The sequence below is a fragment of the Scylla paramamosain genome, chromosome 31, assembly GCF_035594125.1.
Source record: "Scylla paramamosain isolate STU-SP2022 chromosome 31, ASM3559412v1, whole genome shotgun sequence".
Taxonomy (NCBI): Eukaryota; Metazoa; Arthropoda; class Malacostraca; order Decapoda; family Portunidae; genus Scylla; species Scylla paramamosain.
In genome coordinates, this window is record NC_087181.1 from 10,121,317 (window position 1) to 10,131,316 (window position 10,000).

The 10,000-nt window shown below is 46.8% G+C and overlaps 1 long non-coding RNA gene across 1 annotated transcript in view; it reads left to right on the forward strand.

Annotated features, from left to right (window-relative positions):
* Positions 1-10,000, forward strand: part of LOC135116456 (uncharacterized) — a 239,226-nt gene that overhangs the window by 73,680 nt on the left and 155,546 nt on the right. The window lies entirely within an intron of this gene.

The window sequence follows — 10,000 nt, forward strand, 5'->3', positions numbered from 1 at the left end:
GCATTGAAATTATTTGAGTGATTCCAATAAACGCCTTTGTGCAGCCCGTCCCTCCCGCCCCTCCCGCTCCTCCCGTCCCGCCCTCCCCAACTATACCCCGTGCTAGCCCAACCAAGGCCCCAACTATACTCGGCCGTGCTACCTCGCCCCGCCAGCCCCGACAGCCCCGACAGCCCCGCCCACACCCCGCCCGCGCCAATTAGCTCTCCATGTGGGGCCAGTTACCAGCGTGAAACAGCGAAAAAATGGAAAACAGGACGCGTGGAGGGAAGCAGGGTGTATTTTTCCATGTATTTTTCACCAGTGCTGTAATTAAGGGAAGCGAAGGTGATTCTTTTGATGGCAAGTAAGGCATCAGTGACGTGAGTGTGTGGGTGTGTGCGTGTGTGTGTGTGTGTGTGTGTGTGTGTGTGTGTGTGTGTGTGTGTGTGTGTGTGTGTGTGTGTGTGTGTGTGTGTGTGTGTGAGGATGTGCGCACGACCGAAGGTGACCTGGCAGCGTGCGTGGCGTGCTTCAAGGTCACTCCGTCGCCTCTGAAAGCCTCCCTGGTGGTGGTGGTGATGGTGGTGATAAAGTACCGGGCAGCCATCACCTCCTGACTGTTGTTGGTGTTGATAGTGATGGTGATAGTGATGGTGAATAAGATATCGACTGCGAAGGTGACGGAGGTAGTGGTGGTGATCGCGCCCTGAGTTTAGCGGTGATGATGGTGCTGGTGGTGGTGATGGAGGTTAAAGTACACAGTCCGCATCATCGCCTGACTTTGGTGGTGGTGGTGGTGGTGGTGGTGGTGGTGGTGGTGGTGAATAGAGAATACGAACAGTGTATCGTCAGGGAAACAATGAAGCAGTGTAGACTGTTAACCCTGGACACGGTGGACTCTGAGTGTGTGTGTGTGTGTGTGTGTGTGTGTGCGTGTGTGGACTTGAGGCACACTGATATCTAGGAATCATTACAACCACAACACCTCTGGAAACACCAACATACATCCTCCTACACCTTCGTTATCCTTCCTCCTTCTCCTGCTCCTGCTGCTGCTCCTCCTGCTCCTGCTGGCACGAATCAGTTTAAGCGGCGCCGTCTGTAATCCGGTGCAGCTGTCGGTGGTTGTCTTCGCGAACATTATCACGAGATAGTGATGAATGACGTGCGTTTCAGCGACTTACGCCTCGCGATGAATGACCAATTTGGACAAGTGGCCCGAGTAAACAGGGAGCCTCGCCATCCACTCCTCACGGCGCTCACATCAATAAGATCAATTAGCCGGCGGGAATTAGATCCTTTGACGGGCGGTCCGCGGCGGCAGCGTCTTTCCTGCGGCCGGAACAGTAGGTGAGCGGGCGAGGAATATTGTGGTGTTCCTTGCGGTGTGGTGGTGGCTGTTGTGGTGTTTAGGTGGTGCTGTGGTGTTGTGCTGTGGTGGTGGGTATTGTGGTGTTTGGGTGTTTGGTGGTGTTGTGGTGTTGCGCTGTGGTGGTAGCTGTTGTGGTGTCTCTTTATGATCTTGTCCTTCATTCATTTGTGTATCTTCTTTCTCTTGTCGACATGATCCTGTTCAGATCTTTTGTCATTTAACAGAAGCATCAACAAAAACATTGACATAAACGCAACACAAAGTAAAACCAGTGATACAGATTTTCGCTATATCACTGTAATAAAATCAAGACTTTTGCAGCCCTTAGTAAACCTACAACACAAAATACAGACCGATTCTCTTCGTAAAGATCAAGGATACTTTTTTTGTATTATTCCTCTTTGCAGCTTCAGAGTGACTCAGTTTACCGGGTGAGTAGTGCCAAGGAGGCTTCGCTCACTGGCCCTTCGATGTCTCGCCCCTGCCTCGGCATTGCATGATTCCCGCCTCAAGCAAGAAGAGGTTCAAAGGTTTCTTTTTAGCGAGTATCTTTAAAAAGCATCCTCTGCCTCCATTACGCTCAGACTTTTGCATAAATTAAGTGGAAACATCTCTCTCTCTCTCTCTCTCTCTCTCTCTCTCTCTCTCTCTCTCTCTCTCTCTCTCTCTCTCTCTCTCTCTCTCTCTCTCTCTCTCTCTCTCTCTCTCATTATTATTATTATTATTATTTTCATTCCATTACTGCTACTGGTACTCCTCCTCCTCCTCCTCCTCCTCCTCCTCCTCCTCCTCCTCCTCCTCCTCCTCCTCCTCCTCCTCCTCCTCCTCCTCCTCCTCCTACTACTACTACTACTACTACTACTACAACTCCACCACCACCACCACCACCACCCTTATCCTTCCCTTTACAATCAATAATGCACTTTTGCTGACGACAGGTTACAAGTTCACCTTTCAAATTATCACCACCAGTACTCCCGCGCCATACACATCCCCGGAGAGTATCGTAAAGCGTATATACCATCCTGTATACTACACCAAATATACCCGTCTTGGGACGTATCCGTGTTTACCTGGCGCCCACATCTCTCCCTCAGCGTCACCCGAGGGCGCGGCGTGGTGCGTGGGGTGTGTGTGAATGGGAGGGCGTTAGGGAGTGGCAGTCTGGGTACCCGATTCTCCCTCAGGGCGTCACGGGGCGTTGAGTGCTGCTGGGAGAGTTGTCTGCGTCGTCCTGTAACTGTTAATGTTCCGCCACTCTCTCCTCTTTTCTTTTCTTCTTTTTCTTCCTCCTCCTCCTCCTGTCACCACTACTGCTACTATCATTTTCATTTTTTCAAACCCACAGCTGTCGCCGCTGCTGCTGCTGCTGCTGCTACTACTACTACTACTACTACTACTACTACTACTACTACTACTACTACTACTACTACTACTACTACTACTACTACTACTACCATCAGAACAGGAAAGATCTGCATACTCGTGCTTGAAGTTTAATTTGATGAGGTATGATTGCTCCTGCTGCACGAGACAGGCGGCGCCGAGTGACTGTGAGGGTGGGAGGAGAGATTGGAGAGCGAGACAGGCGTTTGACACCTCATGAATAATCCTCCTTGCATCCTATGAGTGGCTGCTCCGTTGAGAGGGAGAGAGATGTCCGTATTCTGAAACACTTCTTCACCGCACCTACACTACTTTCAAGAGGCTTTATTTAAAGTTACATGGGTTATCAAGGGCGTTTCTATGATTCTAGTGACAGATTAACAGGATTTCTACATTATTATTAAAAGAAACAGTCTCTGTGGCCTTTGAAAATAGTCATGGTGAGAGAGCAGACCGTCTCTGAGTACGAACCAGAGAGAGAGGGAGAGGAAAAAGTATGTGATTGGCTACGGAATAGAAATGTGCTGGTCTAATACGCAGAGTTAATTCAGGGGGAGACGCGGCCTGTGTACCAAATTATGAGTCTTATGTAGTATGTACCGAAGCATTGACAGTACTATCGAACCTCTGTCCCCGCTGTCCTCGCTGTCCTCGCTCCCACACCAGCGGCGACACGTAATTACTGTATGATATGTATATGCTAATGGCACGCTCAGCTTCGGGAAATGTACGAGAGTATTGACTTATTTTACGAGTCAGTTAGTACTACGGAATATGAGGGAGAGAATATGCCCTTCCCTTATTCCTACCTTGTTATTACCGCTGTCCCCAGTGCTCTGTTGTTACTACTACAGGTGCTACTACTACTACTACTACTACTACTACTACTACTACTACTACTACTACTACTACTATTACTGCTATTACTACTATTGCTAGTACTACTACTACTACTTCTACTACTACTACTACTATTACTACTACTACTACTACTACTACTACTACTACTACTACTACTACTAGTACTACTCCTATTACTACTACTACTACTACTACTACTACTACTACTACTACTACTACTACTACTACTACTACTACTACTACTACTACTACTACTCTTCTCTACTGTTACTCACATCATCTACAATTACTGGTCTTCATATGGCAAGGAAAGGAATGGAACAGAAAATGGATGCTTAAACTAAACGGGACTGAAAAAAACAACTTGTGCATATTGCTATGACGAGGAAGGTGAGATAGGGAGTATATAAATGAAAAATAAAAGATATAAGGGAGCCCTGGAAAGAGATAATAGGTATAGTTTGGATAATGGGGGAAAGGGGAGGAGGTATGTAAATGGGTAGAGTAAGGGAATCATAAAAAGGGATAATAGATAATGCTAGTTAAGGGAAAGAGGAAAAATGGAATATATAAATGAGTCGTGAGTAAAAGCAATCTCAGATAAAGGTAAAGGCGAGTTACTGCTATTGTTTTGGTAATGACTGAGGTGGAGAGGTGGAGTATCAAGTTTTGCAGTTATTATTGTTGCGAAAGGTACAATAGTGAAATATCACTGACCACTTTTACTGTCATACCGTGGAGTGACTTCTACATAAAGATTGGGATGTCTCTTGTTTCCCAATGGAGATGAAGGAACGTGCTTTTTCTGTCACTTTTACTTGTTTTCCAGTACTCGCTCAGTCCTGTCTGTCCCATCACCTCTCCATGTCTCGCCTGTGAGTTATGATTTATATTTCACCCGAATTGAATTTTTGATACAGAGAGCGACAGAGACAGAGGATGAGGCAGATACAGACAGCCTCCTCCTACAGTTTGAGGCAATGATACACAGAGTATGTATCCTTGATGCCGCTGTCTTCTCACTGGTCTCTCCCTTCTATCTCTTCCCTTCTGCGCCCTTGTACCCTACTCTCCCATTTCCTACTGCCTCCGCTGTTCTCACACATGCGCAGGCCCGCCGGGATCTGGTATTACCAATAATTGCCGCAGTGATATGAATGCCCAAAGTCTTGGCCAGTTTTTGGCGGGGCGGCAAGCGATGCCCCGATCACTCTGCCGCCAGGGTCACTTGATGCTGGTGTGGCGGCGCTAAAACTCTCTTTATTGGTCGTTAGGAGGCGCGTTACGGTGGCTGCGTCACGGGTCTCGCATGAGATTGGTTACGTATTGAACTAGTGACGTATTGGTAAAGTGTTACGGTGTTACGTGTGTGTATTTCTGCGTTTCTCTTCCTCATTCTCGCAGCTGCTACTGTTCCTGTTGGCTTCTCTGCTTTATTCAGTTACCACATATTTTTTTTATCTCTCTTTTACCTCTCTTACCTCTTTCCTCGCACTTCTCTCCTCTTATTCACACTTCCTTCCTTTTGTCTTATCCTCCGACACATCACCCTTCCCATCCATTTATCCACCCTTGTTTAATCTATTCCCTCCCTCCCACCCTCTCGCCTCTTCCCTCACCGTTCCCATCCCCCTCCCCGCGCCCTGTCCCTATATCTCCTCCAGCAGCATACGTCCCCCAGATAGCGTGTGGCTGCCCGGAACCAGGGGACGTGCCTGCCCTAAAAAAGCTGAATTCACTCCGTTCCTACTTATGTAAGCAAAATATTTAGGTCAGGCAAAGTGGGTAATTTCCCGCGGGAAATAACTTTAACATAAGCCCTTTCTAAGTTCCAAATTTCATCACCAGCATAGAACCACGAACTAAATGTTCTTTTGTTGTATGCTTATTCATTTTGAGGAAGAAATGAATGATGAGCACGCCAACACGTTTGTAGCCGCCACCTTGGAGCAAGGATTTGTATCAATATCATTTATTTGCTGATGAATACTATGATCACCAAAGGAGGAAACGTATAAGTAAGCGTGACTGCTTCGGTATATATTGCTAATTTATGGTAATTTGATTTCCGGAGGATTGAGATAAAACATTGTGCCTTACACAGCTTGCCATCGTGCGCAAACCTCGCCCCTCAACGCAATGTGAACCAGGGCATGCGATGAGGCTGTCGACTTGGTAACACATAAGTCTGCCCTCAATCCATACCAAATGATAGAAATGTGTCAGTCTGCGGAGATATAAGGACATGTACATAGCTTTGCCATCCTGCGCAAGCCTCGCCCCTCAACGCAGTGTGTAGCAGGGGAGTGATGAGGCTGAGTCCGGTTCAGTAACCCCTCAGTCTGCCCCCAGTCCTTAATGAGTGATGTGATTGTCAGTCTGAGGGGGATTTACGTAAGGACATTTTCGTGCTGGACAAGGATTAGTTTGTGTGAATCTTTCCCGTAATTCTCTTCCCTTCCCGCGCCCTCCGAGGCACAGGCCGTAAGGTACATGCAGGTTCTCCTTGTATTCCCTTTAGGCGCAAATTGCTTCCTCCTCCATAACTCTGTTCAGAATGGAAAACAACGAGACCCAAGGAAGGACAAACATCGGCTCGTTAAGAATAAACATGGAGGCAAACATACATGGCGCTGAACACTGATGCCCTGCCTGTGTTATTGGAGGAAAGCTTGCTCTTAGTAATAGTCTTGCATTTATTATCCTCAGACATTGGGTGTAGAATTCCCAGCCAGTCTTTCGCATTGAGAGTGACGGATTAGCAGTGCAGTGATGAATGACTAACTCAGGACGCTGAAATATAGGAATCATATGAAGACGTGCACTGGAAGAAGAGGGAGAAAGGTGTCTGGATGTGTTACTGAAGGGAGGGAGAGAGGACAGTGAAGGGACGAGGGAGAAGAGGAAAGAGGGCAAGACCTGCTGGTATAAAAACAAAAAAGTCACGTTTCGTAAGAATTATTACGCAGGTAAAAATGACAAACTTTTTTTTAGGTGTGTGTGTATCATGGTGGCTTAATTGGACAGCTTACCATTTTATTGTTTATTTTTCATCACGCTGCTTGTTGCTTCATGTGGCAGCGGAGGGGAGGAACGCGGAGGGAAGGGGGGAGGTGGGGAAAAAAGAAACAGAAAGGCAGGTGGGAGTAACAAACCGGAGGGAAGGTGGAGGGAGAGGCAGGAGGGGGGAAAGAGGCGAGGAGAGGGGCGCTGTTAATTAAGTTGTGATGCTGACAGGTAGTGGTAACAAGCTGCCCACCTGGGGCCGCGGTACACACCTGTGGTCTAGGTGGGCGGTCTGTGGCGTGGGTCTGGAACACAAAGCAACACAAAGGAAGAACAAACAGCGACGAACCCTTTGTTGTTCCTTATCAGGCTGTTTGTGATCAGCTACACTTGTTTCTATCCTTAAATAAGAGATACATGAAAGTGAAAGCGTAGGAGGACGAGGAAGAGGAAGAGGAGGAGGAGGAGAAGGAGGAGGGGGGAGGAGAGGAAAGGAGAAGAAGGGCAAATACAATAGAAACTGTGATGTTAATGATTCGATATAAAGACAAGAGATGAAAAGCTTTGAAGAAAGTGCTTAAGTGCTCTTCTCTCCACTCCCCTCTTATCTCTCTCTCTCTCTCTCTCTCTCTCTCTCTCTCTCTCTCTCTCTCTCTCTCTCTCTCTCTCTAGCACGAGACACATTAGATCACCAGAATTTTAGGTTTTCCTCTCCCATCTTCATCTCCGCCAATCTGTACAACTCAATTACGGGAAGAGAAGCCAATGCACTACTACTACTACTACTTCTTCTTCTACTACTACTACTACTACTACTACTACTACTACTACTACTACTACTACTACTACTACTACTACTACTACTACTACTACTATACATTTCTTCTCTCCCTCTTTTCTTTGCTACTGAATAACGACCTCCTCCTCCTCCTCCTTCTTTTCCTCCTCCTCTTCCTCCTCCTCCTCGTCCTCCTCCTCCTCCTCCTCCTCCTCCTCCTCCTCCTCCTCCTCCTGCTCCTCCTCTTCCTCCTCCTCTTCCTCCTCCTCCTCCTCCTGTTAGGCTTCTTTTACGTAGTTACCTTCTTCCTTCTTTTCTATCTTGTTTCTTTCTTCAACAACCTCTTCAGCCATTTTCTATATCTCCTTAACTCAATATCCTTTGTTTTTATCTCCTCTCTTGGTCTCTTCTCTCCTCTTCTCTCTTTTCTTCTCACCTCTCCTCATTTGATGTCTCGTCCTGCGTGTGTGTGTGTGTGTGTATAGCGACCAAGAGGTATATGCGTACGTACATGTGTAGGTACGTGTATGCTTCACATTTGGCGGCTGTTATCTGGTGAATGGTCAGCGGCAGTGTGTGTGTGTGTGTGTGTGTGTGTGTGCATAACAAGTGTATCTATTCCTAGTCGTGGCGGGCATAAACTTGGCGTACGTTCTGTCGTTCTGTGCTGTGCTGCTCGTTTGCGTGCTGTGCCCGTGCTGTGCTGGAGGCCAAATGTGATGGTGTGACGCTGTTGTGCTGTGATGCTGCGGTGCTGTGTGAGGAGCGGTGTTTGCAGCTAGTGATACTGCCACGATGGGTGAGGATGGGTTAGGCCAGAGAGAGAGAGAGAGAGAGAGAGAGAGAGAGAGAGAGAGAGAGAGAGAGAGAGAGAGAGAGAGAGAGAGAGAGAGAGAGTCTTGCAATATGAAGGTATTGCGACAGAGATGGATATTTTTTTGCCTTTTATACATATTGCTATTAATTCCCTTGTGTGTGTGTGTGTGTGTGTGTGTCTGTGTGTGTGTGTGTGTGTGTTAATGGCCCTTTACCTACACATGCAATAAGAAATACACACCTGCTTCAGATGTAAACTTTAATTAGTGTGAAATAATTCTCTCTCTCTCTCTCTCTCTCTCTCTCTCTCTCTCTCTCTCTCTCTCTCTCTCTCTCTCTCTCTCTCTCTCTCTCTCTCTCTCACTCACTCTGGAAAACAATGCTAACCCAATCAAGGAAAGCGTCCCTCTATAGAATTACTCGGCGGCTTCCTTCCTTCCTTCCTTCCTTCTCCCGCTGGCTCTCCTTCCCTGCTGTTTGTGTTGCTCGTCTCGTTCACTTCATAACACACTGAGGCGGGAGTCATTATATGGATGTTGTCTGTATGCCTGTCTTGCCTCTTCGTTTGTCTGTCAGTGTTTCTGTCCATGTCTCTGTTTGTCTGTCTGTTTCTGTCCGTGTCTGTTTGTCTGTCTCTGTTTCTGTCTCTCTGTCTTTGTCTCTGTTTGTCTCTCTGTCTTTGTCTCTGTTTCTGTCTCTCTCTGGGAACAAGTTTAATAAAACACGTGGCTACAAAGCATGAAAACGTTTAATCATTTCCATATATATATATTTTTTTGTATATTTATATATATAATATAATCCTCATATATATAATATCGGGAGAACATCGAAGAAACACTCGTTCATTTCAGCAATCACTGGGAGACAGACGCTCGCTCGCTCTCCTCAGGCCGCGGAACGACCCGCAAAACCCAGAGAAGGGGAAGAAAAAAGTGCCTTATTAATGAGAATTTTATGTTATGTGGACTCGGTGATCCCGCCTCTCCACACTCCCCACTCCCTTTGTACCAGGTGAGCGGCGACTGGGAGCTGTGTGTGTGTGTGTGTGTGTGTGTGTGTGTGTGTGTGTGTGTGTGTGTGTGTGTAGTAAGGGTGAAACGTGCGTGTGATCCAGTGTATTTGTTACGTATGTGTGTGTGTGAGTGTGTGTCTGCGTCACTACCAGGACATGTATGGTGAGGGTAGGGGAAGCGGGAGAGGAGGGAAGGAGGGAGGGAGGGAGGGATGCGTGTGATACAGTATTGGTCACCGAGGGAGCCGAACACTCGATTTCCTGCACGAGTATGGAGACATTGAGTGAGTCTTTCCTTGCCTTCAGTGCGGCAGCGTGAGGGGGACACTGTAGGACCCGACGCATTGCTCGCCCGGTAACTTGGTCGTGGCCGAGGAATTACTGCCGCTCCCCTTACGAAGAGTTCATGTTCGTGTTTGTTGTGAAGGGCGTGTGGCTGCGTGTTTGTGTTTGTTGTAGGCTGGCGTGAGGGAGGGAGAGAGAGAGAGAGAGAGAGAGAGAGAGAGAGAGAGAGAGAGAGAGAGAGAGAGAGAGAGAGAGAGAGAGAGAGAGAGAGAGAGAGAGAGAGGGAGGGAGATTGGAATGTGACGGGAAAAGGAGAGAGAGGGACAGAGGGAGGAAGGAATGGAGGAAGGAATTGTGTGTATTATGTAGATTCAGGATGTTTTATATATATATATATATATATATATATATATATATATATATATATATATATATATATATATATATATATATATATATATATATATATATATATATATATATATATATATATATATAT